This window comes from Schistocerca americana, chromosome 5 (assembly GCF_021461395.2).
Source record: "Schistocerca americana isolate TAMUIC-IGC-003095 chromosome 5, iqSchAmer2.1, whole genome shotgun sequence".
In the NCBI taxonomy this organism is placed as follows: Eukaryota; Metazoa; Arthropoda; class Insecta; order Orthoptera; family Acrididae; genus Schistocerca; species Schistocerca americana.
In genome coordinates, this window is record NC_060123.1 from 589717892 (window position 1) to 589734951 (window position 17060).

A 17060-nucleotide genomic window follows, 5' to 3' on the forward strand; every position below is an offset into this window, starting at 1 on the left:
CGAAAAAACTACAAAGAACGAAATTTCTCTAGCTTGAAGAGGGAAACCATATGGCGCTGTGGTTGGCCCGCTAGATGGCGCTGCCATCAACTGCGTTTTTTTCTTTAAATAGGAACCCCCCATTTTTTATTACATATTCGTGTAATACGTAAAGAAACATGAATGTTTTAGTTGGACCACTTTTTTCACTTTGTGATAGATGGCGCTGTAATAGTCACAAACGTATAAATACGTGGTATCACGTAACATTCCGCCAGTGCGAACGGTATTTGCTTCGTGATACATTACCCGTGTTAAAATGGACCGTTTACCAATTGCGGAAAAGGTCGATATCGTGTTCATGTATGGCTATTGTGATCGAAGTGCGCAACGGGCGTGTGCTGTGTATGCTGCTCGGTATCCTGGACGACATCAAACAGAGTTTGACAGAATCCATTTTGCTTTGGGATGAAAAAGGTGGAGGACCGCTGGACCAAGAGTATAGGAGGCTATGTCGAGAAGTACGGTGAGTTGTTTACGAAATATTTTTTGTCGCGTTTTACCTGTCGCGCCAACGTCGGAATACACACGGTTGCAGAGGCCCACGTTCAACCATGTGTCGCGAACGGTGTGCTGTGAAACACTTGCGCATTGCACCAGCATTGTACTATTCCATCAGATAAATTAGAGATCGCCGCCTATCCTGCATTACAGAGTGTGTCTGGCCCCACTTCAACGTTGTGAGATGAGTCGTGGGCGTCGGACACACATTACGGGCTACTCGCGGTGTCGCCACCCTTTATCCACTTGTCACGGGCTGTTGACGACAGTAGCACGCGGAAATTCGACCAGTTGAACAGTTTCCGAAATGCTCGCTCCAGGGCGCCAGTCAGTGAGAATATGCCAGTCGTCAAAGTCTGTTATGTCAGAGGATTTGCGGGCGGTGTCGTCGCTAGAACGACTGCCCATTCTCCTCTGCGGAGCTCGGACACTTTGCTTAAGCCCGTCAACATTCGCTGTAAGTTTCCTTGCTGGCTCGCGCGACGGCTACCTTGCGGGTTCCGTCGCCTGCTAGCGGGCTTGCTGGGAACCTTGTAAGATTTGCAGGGTAGGTCCGGTGCTATTTTTCTTGTAAGGTTCCCTGCGTGCTACCTGCGTTGGCCAATCATGAGACGTTTCGTTTGTGACGTCAGACGCGGAAAGCTTGGGTGGGAAGCCTTTGTTGATAGTCGCTTTTTTGCTGTTGTGAGGTGCGGTAGGAAGTTCTTATAATTATTAAATAATGGCACCGCAGTGGTCCAAGGAAGCGACTGAAGCATTGATATGTACTTATAGGGAAGAACAGTGCCTGTACGTCGTGAAAAGCGCAAACTATATTATAATAAACACTTGCGTGCAGAAGCACTCGAAAGAGTTGTAAGTGCCGTCTGTCTTGTTCGACCATATACATCCATTCGTATAAAATTTGAAAAGTATGTACGATCTTTTATCCTATAAAATAAAGTCGTATGTAACAGTCATTATTGGTATATTTATAAAGTCAAACAGTTTTGAAATGGGGATACTTTTCAAAGAAAAGTAGGTTTTATGCGAACTAACCTCAACTGTTTATGAAGCATGGAGAGCACACCTTTACCAGCGTTTCTCCTCTTAATCCAGTTTTTCGTCCATTTTTTCTTTCTTCTTCTCTCATTAGCATGCATTTCTGCATCGTTTAGCACCAAAACAGCCAATAACGCCAGTTTGCTCTGAACATCTGTACCTGAAGCAGCCATCTGCGTTCGATACAACATGCATCTGATCACAACACAACTAGCTGCCGATCTTGCACCTTGGGAGAGCTTCGGCATGGAAGATAGCCAGCTCATTTCCCTGCAAGCCGGCAGGCATGCACGCCATCTCGCAAAGCGGCGAACCTTGCCCCGAGTGAGACGGGCTTTAGCGCACAACGCGGCGTGACGCGGCTGGTGGGTGCGCGGTGTGCGGCCGGCCGGCGTGCCCTTGCAGCGGGCCACGAAAGCGGCGGCGCGCGGCCTGCGCTGTGACCCGGCTCAGCTGCTCGGCTCGGCGCCGTGGCGCGGCGCGGCGCGCTTTCTCCGCATGACCTGGCAGCTTCAGCTTCGCCCATTCTGCCGGCTCGCTTTTTCTCCGGCTTGTTTGCGCTGCGCCGCGCCACGCCGGGGCACCGTGTCTCTCTTTACAGCTCTGGCTGTACGAGCCGACAATTAGCCTAGCTGCTGCTCCTCACACAGCATCTCCTGCGGCGTGCTACGTTATCCGCTAACAGGGCCTTAAAAGTACACTACTGGCCATTCAAACTGCTACACCACGAAGATGACTTGCTACAGAAGCGAAATTTAACAGACAGGAAGAAGATGCTGAGATATACAAATGATTAGCTTTTCAGGTTGGCGCCGGTGGCGACACCTACAACGTGGAAAGTTTCCAACCGATTTCTCATACACGAACAGCAGTTGACCGGCATTCTCCGGTGAAAAGTTGTTGTGACGCCTCGTGTACGGAGGAGAAATGCGTACCATCACGTGTCCGACTTTGATAAAGGTTGGATTGTAGCCTATCCCGATTGCGGTTTATCGTATCGCGACATTGCTGCTCGCGTTGGTCGAGATTGTTAGCAGAATATGGAATCGGTGGGTTCAGGAGGTTAATACGGAACGCCGTGCTGGATCCCACTAGCAGTCGAGATGATAGGCATCTTATCCGCATGGCTGTAACAGATCGCCGGCCGGTGTGGCGGAGCGGTTCTAGGCGCTACAGTCTGGAGCCGCGCGACCACTACGGTCGCAGGTTCGAATCCTGCCTCGGGCACGATGTGTGTGATGTCCTTAGGTTAGTTAGGTTCAAGAAATTCTAAGTTCTAGGGGACAGATGACCTCAGATGTTAAGTCCCATAGTGCTCAGAGCCATTTGTACCATTTTTTGTAACGGATCGTGCAGCCACGTCTCGATCTCTGAGTCAACAGATGGAGACGTTTGCAAAGCAACAACCACCTGCACGAACAGTTCGACGACGTTTGCAGCAGCACGGACTATCAGCTCGGAGACCGTGGCTGCGGTTATCCTTGACGCTGCATCACAGACAGGAGCGCCTGTGATGGTGTACTCAACGACGAACCTGGGTGTACGAATGGCAAAACGTCATTTTTTCGGATGAATCCAGGTTCTGTTTACAGTATCATGATGGTCGCATCCGTGTTAGGCGACATCGCGGTGAACGGACATTGGAAGCGTGTATTCGTCATCGCCGTACTGGCGTATCACCCGGCGTGATAGTATGGGGTGCCATTGGTTACACGTCTCGGTCACTTCGCACTGACGGCACTTTGAAAAGTGGACGTTACATTTCAGATGTGTTACGACCCGTGGCTCTACCCTTCATTCGATCACTGCGATACCCTACATTTCAGCAGGATAATGCACGACCGCATGTTGCAGCTCCTGTGCGGGCCTTTCTGGATACAGAAAATGTTCGACTGATGTCCTGGCCAGCACATTCTCCAGATCTCTCACCAATTGAAAACGTCTGGTCAATGGTGGCCGAGCAACTGGCTCGTCACAACACGCCACTCACTACTCTTGATGAACTGTGGTATCGTGGTGACGCTCCATGGCCAGCTGTACACGCCATTCAAGCCCTCTTCGACTGAGTGCCCATGCGTAAGAAAGGCGTTATTATGTCCAGAGGTGGTTGTTCTGGGTACTGATTTTTCAGGATCTATCCACCCAAATTGCGTGAAAATGCAGTCACATGTCAGTTCTAGCATAATATATTTTTCCAATGAATACCTGTTTATCATCTGCACATCTTCTTGGTGTAGCAATTTTAATGACCGGTAGCGTAACTACAACGTGTTGTAAACTATTCTCCACACACGTACTGGTTGGTGTTCGCCACCGGATCTCTCTAAAGCATGCCGTTATCGATGAACAATGAGCGCGGGTTGTGTTTGATGACACATTACTGGCCAGGTGACGCAGCGCGCGTCGCAGAAAAACGGTTATTCCACTGAAACACACACAACAGTTAAAGTCATTTTACAACGTCACGTTTTGTGTCATAGATCTGAAGGTAAAGTGGCCTACTGGATTCATTTCTGTATTTTGACTCGGGTGCACCGAAAAAAAAAAAAAAATGTTGGTTCTGTCCGCTGGCGCGTTAAACAACTGTCAAAAATACGCAGTGCGGAAAACGGCGCGTCACCAATGAACTGTTACTCTTCTGACACAGTCTGTAACTACTGAATATGTAGTGCGTTAGAGTAAATATCTCACAACGCACAATTCTTCACAGCTGAATGTGTGTGAAATGTTATGGGACTTAACTACTACGGTCATCAGTCCCTAAGCTTACGCACTACTTAACCTAAATTATCCTAAGGAAACACACACACACACACACACACACACACACACACACACACACACACACACACACCGAGGAAGGACTCTAACCTCCGCCAGGACCAGCCGCACAGTCCTTGATTGCAGCGCCCTAGACCGCTCGGCTAATCCCGCGCGGCTACAGCTGAGTGTATCGTCAGGAATGTTTATGTCAGTTGCGCAGATACATATCACTTATCGTTCTGACTCCCTATGAACGTTGTCTGATATACACTGAAGAGCCAAAGAAACTGGTACACCTGCCTAATACCGTCAACGCCCCCGCAAGCACGCTCAAGTGCCGCAACACGACATGACATGGGGTCGACTAATGTCTAAAGTAGTGCTGGAGGTAACTGATACCATGAATCCTGCAGGGCTGTCCATGAATCCGTGATATTACAGGGGGTGGAGATCTCTTCTGAACAGCACGTTGCTAGGCATCCCAAATATGGTCAATATGTTCATGTCTGGCGAGTTTGGTGGCCAGCGGAAATGTTTGAACTCAGAAGAGTGTTCCTGGAGCCACTCTGTACCAATTCTGCACATGTGTCGCATTGTTCTACTGGAATTGCCCTAGTCCGTCAGAATGCATAATGGGCGTGAATCGATGCAGGTGATCTAACAGGATGCTTATGTACGTGTCACCTGCCAGAGTCGTATCTAGACGTATCAGGGGTCCTATATCACTCAAACTGCACACGGCCCACGCCATTATAGGGCATCCACTACCTTGAACAGTCCCCTACTGACATGCAGGGTCCATTGATTCATGAGGTTGTCTCCCATACTTGTCTCCCATACGCGTACACCTCCATCTGCTCCATACAATTTGAAACGAGACTCGTCCGAACAGGCAACATGTTTCCAGTCATCGATAGACCAACGTCGGTGTTGACGGGCAGAGCCGAGAAGCGAGGCGTAAAGCTTTGTGTCGCGCAGTGATCAAGAGTACACGAGTGGGCCTCGGGCTCCGAAACCCCATATCGATGACATTTCGTTGAATGGTTCGCAGGCTGACACTTGGGTTGATGGCACGGCATTGAAATCTGCAACAATTTGCGGAAGGGTTGCACTTCTTTCACGTTGAACAATTCTCTTCAGTCGTCGTTGGGCCGGTTCTTGCAGGATCTTTTTCTTGCCGCAGCGATGGCGGAGATTTGATGTTTTACTGAATTCCTGATATTCACGGTACACTCGTGAAATGGACTTTTCCCGCTCAGGCCAGTCGGGCCGCCTACTGCGCGCTCGAAACGTGTCTGGGAGATCGAAATGTGTCTGAGTATGGGCTGGAAGATTGCCAATGGTGCTGACTTTGTCCAAGCCGAGCACGAATTGCATGCTGGGAAAAAACATGACTGACGAAATGTATTCGGTTACTACGAGTCGCTAACGACTTGCTCCGATCAGAATAAGAAATTAGAAGAATACGGCAACTACGGAGCCGTCAAAGAAGAGAGGCTAATAACGAAGCCTTTCAAGGCAGTACCCAAACTGTACTACTGTCCCCTGGAAGCTCGTTGCTCAGTACCGGATACATACGATACGCAACAGCCCTATGAAATAGCTCTTCCACACCTACAAGAATACTCGGCAAGCCATTGCTTAATGTTGAACTTCGTAGCGATTTTCTGTCTCCTCCAGTACTCAACGCGGAGAAGTGAATATGCTCTGTAAGTGACCTAATCTTCGCTATCTTGCTCTTTATGTGCGATGTTGACAGCAGTGTATCCAATACTGCTTCTCTAAATTTAACCGAGAGAATTTCGCAACAAACATTTCATTCAAAATCGCCTAACATCTGTTAGAATACCGTGTAGGCTACACCAATCTGTTAAGACCCTACCAGCTAGTCTCTGACTTCTTCCGATGCGTGTCGTCAAATAGACTTTAAGGACTCCTAACACTGGAACACTACTCCAGAACTGCTCGCAGTCGCGTCTTGTTCGCGATTTTCTTCACGGACGCAGCGCACTTTCACAGAAGCCTTCCAACATATCTGTGTCTCCCTTCCCTCTTCCGTAACTTAATTCCGAGTGTACGCTCCCTTTCAAAGGTATCGATTTTTGGTAAAGCTCACGAATACTACGACTATACATGTGACGTGCTCAAGTTATTCAACATCAATCTTGCAGTCTCATACTGTTGTGTTCTCTCTCTTTCTTATTCCATTATCTTACCTCTGTTTACACATAATGGCAGCTGACATTCATTACGGCTAGCGGAAATTTTGTCCGCGTCTTTTAAATTCCTTACGGTTTGGCAACGAACGTACTTTCTTGAAAACAGCATAATCAGCAAATAATATGAACCTGTCTGATTAATGGTTGATGTGCAGTGAGAACATTAAAAAGCTCCTGTTACGCTTCACTGGGGCCCAACCGACTGTTACTTTCGCCTCTGTGGATTATGCTGTGTTAGGTTAGTCAAACATCCATCGATCTGATCGTCTGTCTCCGTATGACGGTGTGACTCTGTATGGTGGTACAACATGGATTGTGTGGTTTTCATGGCTGGTTCAACTGGCTCTGAGAACTATGGGACTTAACATCTGAGGTCATCAGTCCCCCAGAACTTAGAACTACTTAAACCTAACTAACCTAAGAACACCGAACACATCTATGCCCGAAGCAGGATTCGAACCTGCGACCGTAGCAGCAGCACGGTTCCAGACTGAAGCGCCTAGAACCGCTCGTCCACACCGGCCGGCCGGTTTTCATGATCAGTATAAAGGGCAGAAATGATGTTTATGTTGATCTGTATTCCAGTTTTCTGTACAGGTTCCGGAACTCTCAATGCAAAACTTTTTTTGATGTGTGTAGTAACCCACTGACAGCCTCAGATTCCGACGTCATCCACTAGGATATTTGTACACATTATGAACGGCACTGCGTTGTTCAAACCAATAATCGTGTTAAAAGCAGCTGTTCCACTGTATACGTGCGTATTTATACTCTGCAGGCCGTATTTAATTTGCTTAATCGACTTTGTGCCTTTTCTTACGTAGTGGCAGATGATACATCAGGACGGGCGTATATCTCCCTATAAACGCTGGCTCGATAATGTTTCTCCACCTCGTGTGACACTGCAGCTTAGCGGAGCGGAACAGACGCTTCAATCGACCTTCAACCAGCCTAAAAAAAAAGGCGTCAGCAGACCGCGTCGTCTGGCGGCAGACAAGCACACGGTGACCTTCCCACTACAACCAAGTGCACTCCAGATATTCAGCCCTACCGAAATACGTATCCACAGCAATACCACTGAAGTAGTGGCAACAGAAATCTGTGACACTGTTGCCAAAATGATGCGTCACAGTCGCCTCCAGTTCGAATAGAGCTTGGACACAGCCTGATAACATCAAACCTCTAGATACGCAAACTTCAAGCGTTTTTACCAGTCTATGTGGCACTGGGTCTGTTAATGATAAATTACAAGGAACTTCTGACTAACAGGAGCCAAAATTAATTTTTTCTTATCAAACAACTTAAATACGATACTAAATGTCATGGGCACTTGAACAGAATCTGTTTTGCCGTGAAGGTTATGTGCCACTTGACAAGTATAGTGTAATTCTGTGAGGATCAGGTGGTGCAATGATTAAGCAAGATGAATGTTCTAAAAAAATTGCCCTCAACTTCTCAAATACAACTTCTCAATAGAATTATTATCCCTCTACATGACAGGCGTGCGTAACGCAATAATGTTTTGGAATCTTAATCTACAAATGATAGCAGAAAAAAAGGCTCTGCGATGGTCAGACCTTGGCTATTCCCAGGAACATGTGGTTGAATGACAGATGGTTGATTATAAACACCTCCTACTAAATCACCAGCTTGTCTTTAGCCGCCATAAATTTCTGTTCCTGGCAGCATTGTGACTGATAATAGAACACTCCTGTGAAGAGGAGGAGGAGATTAGTGTTTAACGTCCTGTCGACAACGAGGTCATTAGAGACGGAGCACAAGCTCGGATTGGGGAAGGAAATCGGCCGCGCCCTTGCAAAGGAACCATCCCGGCATTTGCCTGAAGTGATCTAGGGAAATTTAGGGAAACCTAAATCAGGATGGCCGGACGCGGGATTGAACCGACGTCCTCCCGAATGGGAGTTCAGTGAGCTAACCACTGCGCCACCTCGCTCGGTCCTGCGAAGAGAATTCAATAATATCTGGATCTTCATTCTGAGCACACTTTAATGGTTCAACGACACGAATGACGTACTGAATAGAGCCGAAAACTCTGTATAAAAGATACATCAGCATTCACCGAGCCCACATTTTGACGAAGTGTTTGCTTTGGGTCAGCCTCACTGCGTTAGAAAAGAGCAATAAATGGTAGTTTAAAGTAATCAAGACAGGTCTTGGAGCACTAATTTCGACCAACGAATTTCTCGTTTATCGACGCTTTGCCGTAATTAATGAAACCGATTTTGTGAAATTGTGGGAATCTTGTTACGATTCGCCACATACTCCATGCTGTTTAGTAACACAGTTCATTAATCAAATTTAAGTTATTGATCGTAATGTTAAATCATACTAACGCACTACACTATTCAGTGTAATAACCGTGGCGTTGTGTATTTGTAAATCTATCTCAAGACGAACGCTGATAGATTTGTGTCGTATTTTCCACGACAGTGCTTTGAAGGCAAAACAGTGTCACTCCATCCTAAATTGGGTAATAATGGTGACTTGAAACAATTATCGATCGCATGTAAAACAAATAGTCAGTAATCTTAATTCCATTACCCCCGTTATTACTGCGGATATTCGCATCCCCACAGGAACGCGTTTATAGGTTATAGGTTAACAGAGTATTGTAATATATGGACATCACAGGACACCTTTCCGGCGCCTTCCTCCGGATGATGACATTATATAATCTCATCAACGGCAGGAGGATGCAGAAGGTAACGGGAAACCACTGCATTAACGATCCCATACAGTATTCTTACAGCCTTGCCCAAGACATCCCCCCCCCCCCCCCCCCCCCCCCCCCCCGGAGATCCGAATGGGGGAATTGAAACTCCGGAAAATTTTGAATTGGACGTAGCCATATTTCTATCTGGGAATACTGTATGGGATCGTTAATGCAGTGGTTTCCCGTTATCTTCTGCATCCTCCTGCCGTTGACCATGTTAATGGTTCGTCCGCCTTTAGGGACAATTTCTCATACCTGCGACAAGAGGGTGCCCCTTCCTTACCCGTTCATCCGCCCCTTACTGACCGTTGGCACTTGATAAGGTTAGTCTCCTTATACCGGGAGCCATTCGGTTAACAGCCATGTGTTAGAAAAGAAGTTTTATATATAACAGGAGTGGATTTTAAATACAGTCAATATGATCCTCGCTGCGGTTGTCCTTCGAAGAAGACGTTATCAGCATAAAAACACCTGGGGTAGTAGCATTACAGCAATCTAAAGTTCACATATAAGTAAAGAAGAGTGATTTTCGACAAGTCATAGGAATATCGAAATGAAAGGCAAATGTTGACGTACATAAAAAAAAGAGCTATGTGGAAAAGTAGAAGAGGAGTGTACTGATTTATTTGTGCTAGTATTTCCGTCAGAATGCGACGTCTTAACAAGGAAATAATTGCACAGCAAGCTACAGAACAAAATAAGGCAATATTACACCTATGCAAACAATTCTCTGGATACAAGGTTTCCTCATGGTTGGTGGTAAGGTCAAATGGCACCAAACTGCTGAGGTCATCGGTCCCTAGGCTTACACACTACTTAATCCAACTTTAACTAACTTACGCTGAGGACAACGCACACACTCATGCATCGGGGGAGGACTCGAACCTCCGACGGGGACAGACGAGTCAACCGTGCCAAGGCGCCTTATACCGCGCGGCTATCCTCATGTTACTTGATCTTTATGAATGACATTTTTGTTAAAGTAAGAGGGTTGGGGGGTTGTTTCGGGGGAGGAGACCAGACAGCGACGTCATCGGATTAGGGAAGGATGGAGAAGAAAGTCGGCCGTGTGCCCTTTCAAAGGAACCACCCCGGCATTTGCCTGGAGCGATTTAGGGAAATCACGGAAAACCTAAATCAGGATGGCCGGACGCGGGATTGAACCATCGCCCTCCCGAATGCGAGTCCAGTGTGCTAACCACTGCGCCACCTCGCTCTGTGTTAAAGAAAGATGTTCTCAGGAATAGTAACATGCAAGTGATTTAAAGACAGTATTGTCCTGTTAAGATCGAGGAGCGAAAATAAAATAGAAATGAAGCCAACTGTCACTTCTTCGAAAAAACTGATACGATTTCGAGTCCAGAAAGAACAGTTGCAGCTCGAAAACCTATCTCAGTCGTAGTGACTGTGCGCATGTGTGATCTGTACGGAGTATCTGCGAAAAGCGAGGGTTTAGGTTCGCTTGCACAGGGCTGGCCCGCTGCAGTTTTGCAGGGCGTGCTGCTGTCGAAACGTCGGCGGTTGTAGACGCCGTCACCCACTGCATTCCCGTCAGTTATGTGAACACTGTACACGCCGGGAGAAGCTGTGGTGTCGCAGTGCAGCCGGTTACTTGCGCGGCTCGGTGGCGCAGCCTCGTTTGCGCGCGGCGCCTCCCTCGCTCGCTGCCGCTGCTGCGCTACTGTTGCGTACCTGCCTGGGGCCCTTAGCAGCGGCCGGTGCACCAACTTTCCGGGGCAGCCCGGCGCGATGGACCGGTTCTGCACTCGAAAATGACGTACGGGCCGAGGCGGGCGCGTGAAAGCGCACTTAGCGGCGGGCCGGTCACGCCGACCCGAGCCGCGGCTGACGGACAAGCTGGCCGGCGAGCGACTGCCGCCACTGCGATTTAACAACTGGCGCCACCACCTCTAGTTACCAAATAGGCAAACTGCGCATGTATACGGGTACTACCCACGCTCACGAGAACCGCTCTTATCACAGCGAGCATCACCGTCTTTCAGTATCGAAAGTCACTTTGTATCGCAAACAGTTATCCGAGGCATTTTTAGCAGTCTGTATAATTTCTCGAACGCAAAATTCCAACACGCTCATACTAGAAACGTTCACTTGCCATCTTCAGGGAACACAGAGCTAGGCTGCTTCAAATGTGTGTGAAATCTTATGGGATTTAACTGCTAAGATCATCAGTCCCTAAGCTTACACACTACTTAACCTAAACTATTCGAAGGACAAACACACACACACACACCTACGCCTGAGGGAGGACTCGAACCGCCGCCAGAACCAGCCGCACAGCCCATGACTGCAGCGCCTTGGACCGCTCGGTTAATCCCGCGCGGCGCTAGGCTGCCTAACGAATACTATTGTAAGCTTGTGGGGTGCCTGTCCAAAGTGCAGGTCGCTGGTGATCGTCGATCTCCGTCGACTTTCGTGACATCAAGGGGGGTAGGACGTCAAACGGGCCGACTTGGAGCAGGAGAGTCACCACAGGACATTTTAATTTCTACTGTCTATGCTTTTACAAATAAATTCATAAAACTTTGTCACCGTGACCAGGAAGGATTGAGGACTCTCACTCATCGCGGTGGAAGTTCAAAAACGTAGCAAAATACCTTTGTTTACATGTGAAATTTCATCATTTTTTCCACTTATTACTGGCTGCATTTGTTGCTATAGGTACACTTTTCTTCCGAAGTAAGAGATTCTTCGATGAATTTTTCATAGCATACAAACAATAGTTACATGTGTATGAAACTCTAGAATTTTCCAAATCTATTAAAAACTGTGGAAAAACTGAGATAATTAACTATAAAACTTGGGTTTTTTCTAAACATGAAGTTTAAAATGTAACAGTTCATTCATTTTTTCGTAAGTTAAATAACTTCTAGAGTTTCATACAGCTGTAACTATGGTTTGTATGCTGTGCAAAAGTCATCGAAGAATCTCTCTTACTTAGGAAGAAACGTGTACCTATGGCAACAAATGCAGCCAGCAGTAAGTGAAAATAAATGATGAAATTTCACATGTAAAAAAAAAGTGTTTTGTTACGTTTTTGAGCTTCCACTGCTATGAGTATGAATCCTGAATCCTTCCTGGTCATGCTGTTAAAGTTTAATGAATTTATTTGTAAAAGTATAGACAGTGGAAATTAAAATGTTCTGTGGTGCCTCTCCTGCTCCAAGTCGGCCCGTTTGACATCCTACCCCACTTAACATCATTCTAGTGTTTATTTTATGAATGGCTGTTGTAACAAAATAATGTTGCCCATAAGAAAATTAGTTTGAACAACGTATGAACGACTTAGGTCTTCATCGATTTATTTGATAAGTAACCAACCAATGGAAAATCCAGGATGGAATGTAACAATATTATGTGAAGAAAAGTTGCTACTCACCATATAGCGGAGATGCTGAGTCACAGATAGGCACAACACAAAGATTTTGAAATGATAATTAAATCCAGACCCTAAGCTGTCGACAGGCGTTGATACACATCAACGGGGACAGTTGAAAATGTGTGCCCCAAGCGGGACTCGAACCCGGGATCTCCTGCTTACATGGCAGAAGCTCTATCCATCTGAGCCACCGAGGGCACAGAGGATAGTGCGACTGCAGGGATTTATCCCTTGCACGCTCCCCGTGAGACTCAAATTCCCAACTTCATGTCCACACACTACATTCGTAGTGCCCCTACCCATTACACTCATTACTCGCGGCAGACAGTCTTACCGAGACCCGTAAGAGTTCGGGCAATGTGTGTGCATCCAGCACAAGAGGAGGTCAATGGTCGGTTAGCCTTAACTGTATATGAAGATGGTATGTGTCCTTTCGGACATGTCCGAAAGAACCGATACCATCTTCATACAAAGATTCTGCCTGAGACTGCAGTCGTATGTGTGTGAGTTGCGTTTGCGTGTGTGTGAGTGCGTATGTGTGTGTATTGTTAACAAAGGCCATTGGCCGAAAGATTTAAGTGTGAAAATCTTTTTGTTGTGCCTATTTGCAGCTCATCATCTCCGCCATATGGTGAGTAGCAACTAACATTGTAATATTTTATTAATAATAAATATTTGAATCATAAAAGACACACCAACAAGTGCAAAATTAAATTTTTAGGCGAAACCTCCAAGAGTTCTGAGATCAAAAATGGCGTGAGAGAGATAGGTGGACTGTCCCCATGGCTGTTGAATGTGTGCTAGAAAAGGTAATCGGGGAGTGCAAGACAAGAACAGAAGGGATTAAAGAAATCACAACTGGAAGAAAAGGGAATAATCTAAGTTTTGATTGTCTGTCTGTGCAGAACTTGCCATTTTAGCTGAATCTATAGTAGATGCAACAATGCAGGCCTACATACATCTTTCGAAAAACAGAGTACATGACAGATGTGAATGAGGCAACGAAATGTATGGAAACTGATTATGGCAGAGTAAAAAAGGCTACCAAATTTAAATATCTACGTGAAATAATACGACCAAATGCATTAGACGAAGAAGCTAACCTAGCAAGATCAAGAAAAATGAAGGTGGCCTTTCAACTAACAAAAAACATGTATAACAAGAAATCTGTTTCCATAAATGCAAAACTTCGGCACTACAATACTGTTACTAAACCAGAAGGCCTTTTTGCAGCAGAATGCCTTTTGTTAAATACAGCTAAACAACCAGGTGAAATTGAAGAGAAGGAAAGGAAAATAATCAGGATAATCTGGGACCAAAACATGAAAATGGAAAATGGAAATTAAAAAGTAATGAGAAGTAATAAAGAAGTTTATGAATAATAGAGCGAGTATCAGACACGATCAGGAACAGGAGAGTTGCATTCTATGGACATCTAAAAAGACTGGATGAAAATAAGGAAATAGTGTGTCCTTGACAAACGAAAAAGACATACTGAAAAAGTGCTATCTTGTCAAAAGTAGACGTATTCAGAACTGTGGCTGTCTTACACTTTATAAGGCTTGTAATTTACACTGCAACCAGCCACAAGTGCAGTTTACGAAAGTTTATTCAAAACGAACCATTACCGCTTTCGGATTTACTGAAAATCCATCTTCAGATGGCTCTTACAGCTTTCCTTGCTTTCCTGCTGGGGCCCCGTTTGTACTCTTAACTGGCTGTCAAAATTACAAACCTAATAACACTGATAAAATTTAAAGATTCAGTTATATTACAGGAACCGTGTACACAACAGTGAATGAAAAGGTGAGGAAAGAAACCAGGCTGAAGTTCTACGACGGGAATAGCGTCTATACTTCTCGGCAGTGAGACTTTGACAGTAACAGCTGGAATGAATGAACTATCCAAGCTACGGAAACGAATTCAAGAAGAGTACTTAGCTATACACTATCTGACACTATTAGGAATACAATGGTCTGACTAGGCGTAGCACTTGCAAGCATAAAGAAACAGATCAATGATTACAGAAACGGATGTAGAATCATGTCACAAGAATGAATGCAAGAAGAGTACTTAAAACACTAATAAATTATCGACCAATATGGAACACATCAATAGATACGTAGGACAAGAAGTAACCAACCATCAAAAACAGGGCAACTGAACAAGAGTACGTAATTGGCTGAAGAATGAAGAAGAAATATGCCCAACTCGCTCTTAGTAGTACGACAAGACAGTGCCATGCTCCGCGGTTAGGGTCACGTGAGCCGCACTTCCAGTTACTCGAATATTCAGTGAATGCAAGAAACAGGGTCTAGCACTTTTTTGCGGAGTGGCATTTGGCTATAGAATATGAAGAAATACTTGGATAACAACGGGATTATCAGCAAGGCTGTCAAGAACTGAAATATCTTTGAATTGTGTTTGATATGCCACCAGGTTTTGAGAAGGATACAGAACACAGAATAAACCCCCGACGCAAGGTATCTGAATATCGTGGAGAAAGTCCATAACAGTGACATTACGAAAGCTATTACACAATCACTGACGGTAAGTCTACAAATGGTTCAAATGGCTCTGAGCACTATGGGACTCAACTGCTGAGGTCATTAGTCCCCTAGAACTTAGAACTAGTTAAACCTAACTAACCTAAGGACATCACAAACATCCATGCCCGAGGCAGGATTCGAACCTGCGACCGTAGCGGCCTCGCGGTTCCAGACTGCAGCGCCTTTAACCGCACGGCCACTTCGGCCGGCGGTAAGTCTACAAGTCGGAGACAAAAGATGTTAGCAAAAAGCAAAAGAGGAGTTAAAGCACTGGAGACAATTGTAATGATAAAATAGTCATACGTCTTTGAATATAAGAAAGAAGACAATAGGACCAAAACTTGAGGACCTGCAGTCGGTTTAGCACCACTACCTGTTGTTTTCACTGCAGCTGCTAATGTGTATTTGAAAACTATACTCCGTAGACAGGCGGAAGTGCAGCAGTACTACTACTGCTGAAGGAATGTCATTCCAAGAGCGACATTCAACCCAGGGCCGGTGCGTATCGCAGGAAATAAACGTCCCGCTGACTTGCGTGATGATAGAAACCAGTTACGCTCCTACATGTTCTTAGGGAAACAGAATTACGGAGTAAGACAAGAAAGAGAATCCCTGCACTGCGTCAAGTAGAGCGTGTCGACGTGCAGCACGGCAGCGCAGGACACAAGAAAAGCAGGCGGGCCTGACTAGGAGACAATAGCCGCTCTGGAGAAGAAAGCAACTCACTGTGGGGAGCAGCACAGTACCGTAGCTGAGCGTGGCGGCTGCCTCACGAGTTAAATGTATGCATTTACAGTACTTTCCTGTCCGAGGTGCTTGACTTTAAAAGAAATGCTAGTCCAGTTATTGTGTAACTGCGCGATACATTTTTGAAGGGCACCTTCACTTTTAGCAACGAGGACGTGGTGGGGATGGAGTACTATTGCTTCCTTTTGACCCGCAGTTGGTGTCTGAGCTGTTAGGTCCCACTCGCTACAACCACTATCTCGGAAATTCCGACGTATTAAAACCGCCTAATATTTGCGGCAACCGAGATCATAAATTTCATTGGTTAAAATGTTCTATTAGCTTCTACTCTAACCACCACTTGGAAACTCTTGACATATCGGAAAAAAGAACAGAACCAAATATTTGCGACAAGCAAGATTAAACTGTGACGTATTGGGAAAAAAGTGAAATGTTTGTGACGACCAAGGTAAGACTTACCGAACTAATCGGCTACCATATCCTACCTCCCGAATTGCTACGACCAGTAATAACGAACTGTCAACAGCAGGACACAACGTTAGGGCCGTGGACACAGTAAGTGAATTTTAACCACGTACATTAACTTTATGCTACATACTTATCTTACTTTATATAAACGCATATGCATGAAGGTATGGCGCTCACGTATCTTTCACTTAGCAATAATGACAATGAAACGTAGTATTAAAATTATAAAGGAAAGAGTTTCGATGTTGTCAAAGGAAAGAGTTTCGATGTTGTCAAAGGAAAGAGTTTCGATGTTGTCAAAGGAAAGAGTTTCGATGTTGTCAAAGGAAAGAGTTTCGATGTTGTCAAAGGAAAGAGTTTCGATGTTGTCAAAGGAAAGAGTTTCGATGTTGTCAAAGGAAAGAGTTTCGATGTTGTCAAAGGAAAGAGTTTCGATGTTGTCAAAGGAAAGAGTTTCAATGTTGTCAAAGGAAAGAGTTTCAATGTTGTCAAAGGAAAGAGTTTCAATGTTGTCAAAGGAAAGAGTTTCGATGTTGTCAAAGGAAAGAGTTTCGACGTTGTCAAAGGAAAGAGTTTCGACGTTGTCAAAGGAAATTGTTTCG

General features: G+C 45.5%; 1 non-coding gene across 1 annotated transcript; it reads right to left on the reverse strand.

The window, feature by feature from the left end:
* Window positions 1–12817: 12817 nt before the first annotated feature.
* Window positions 12818–12892, reverse strand: Trnat-ugu. Its single transcript has one exon. It is a non-coding gene; the product is annotated as a tRNA-Thr (tRNA).
* Window positions 12893–17060: the final 4168 nt, after the last annotated feature.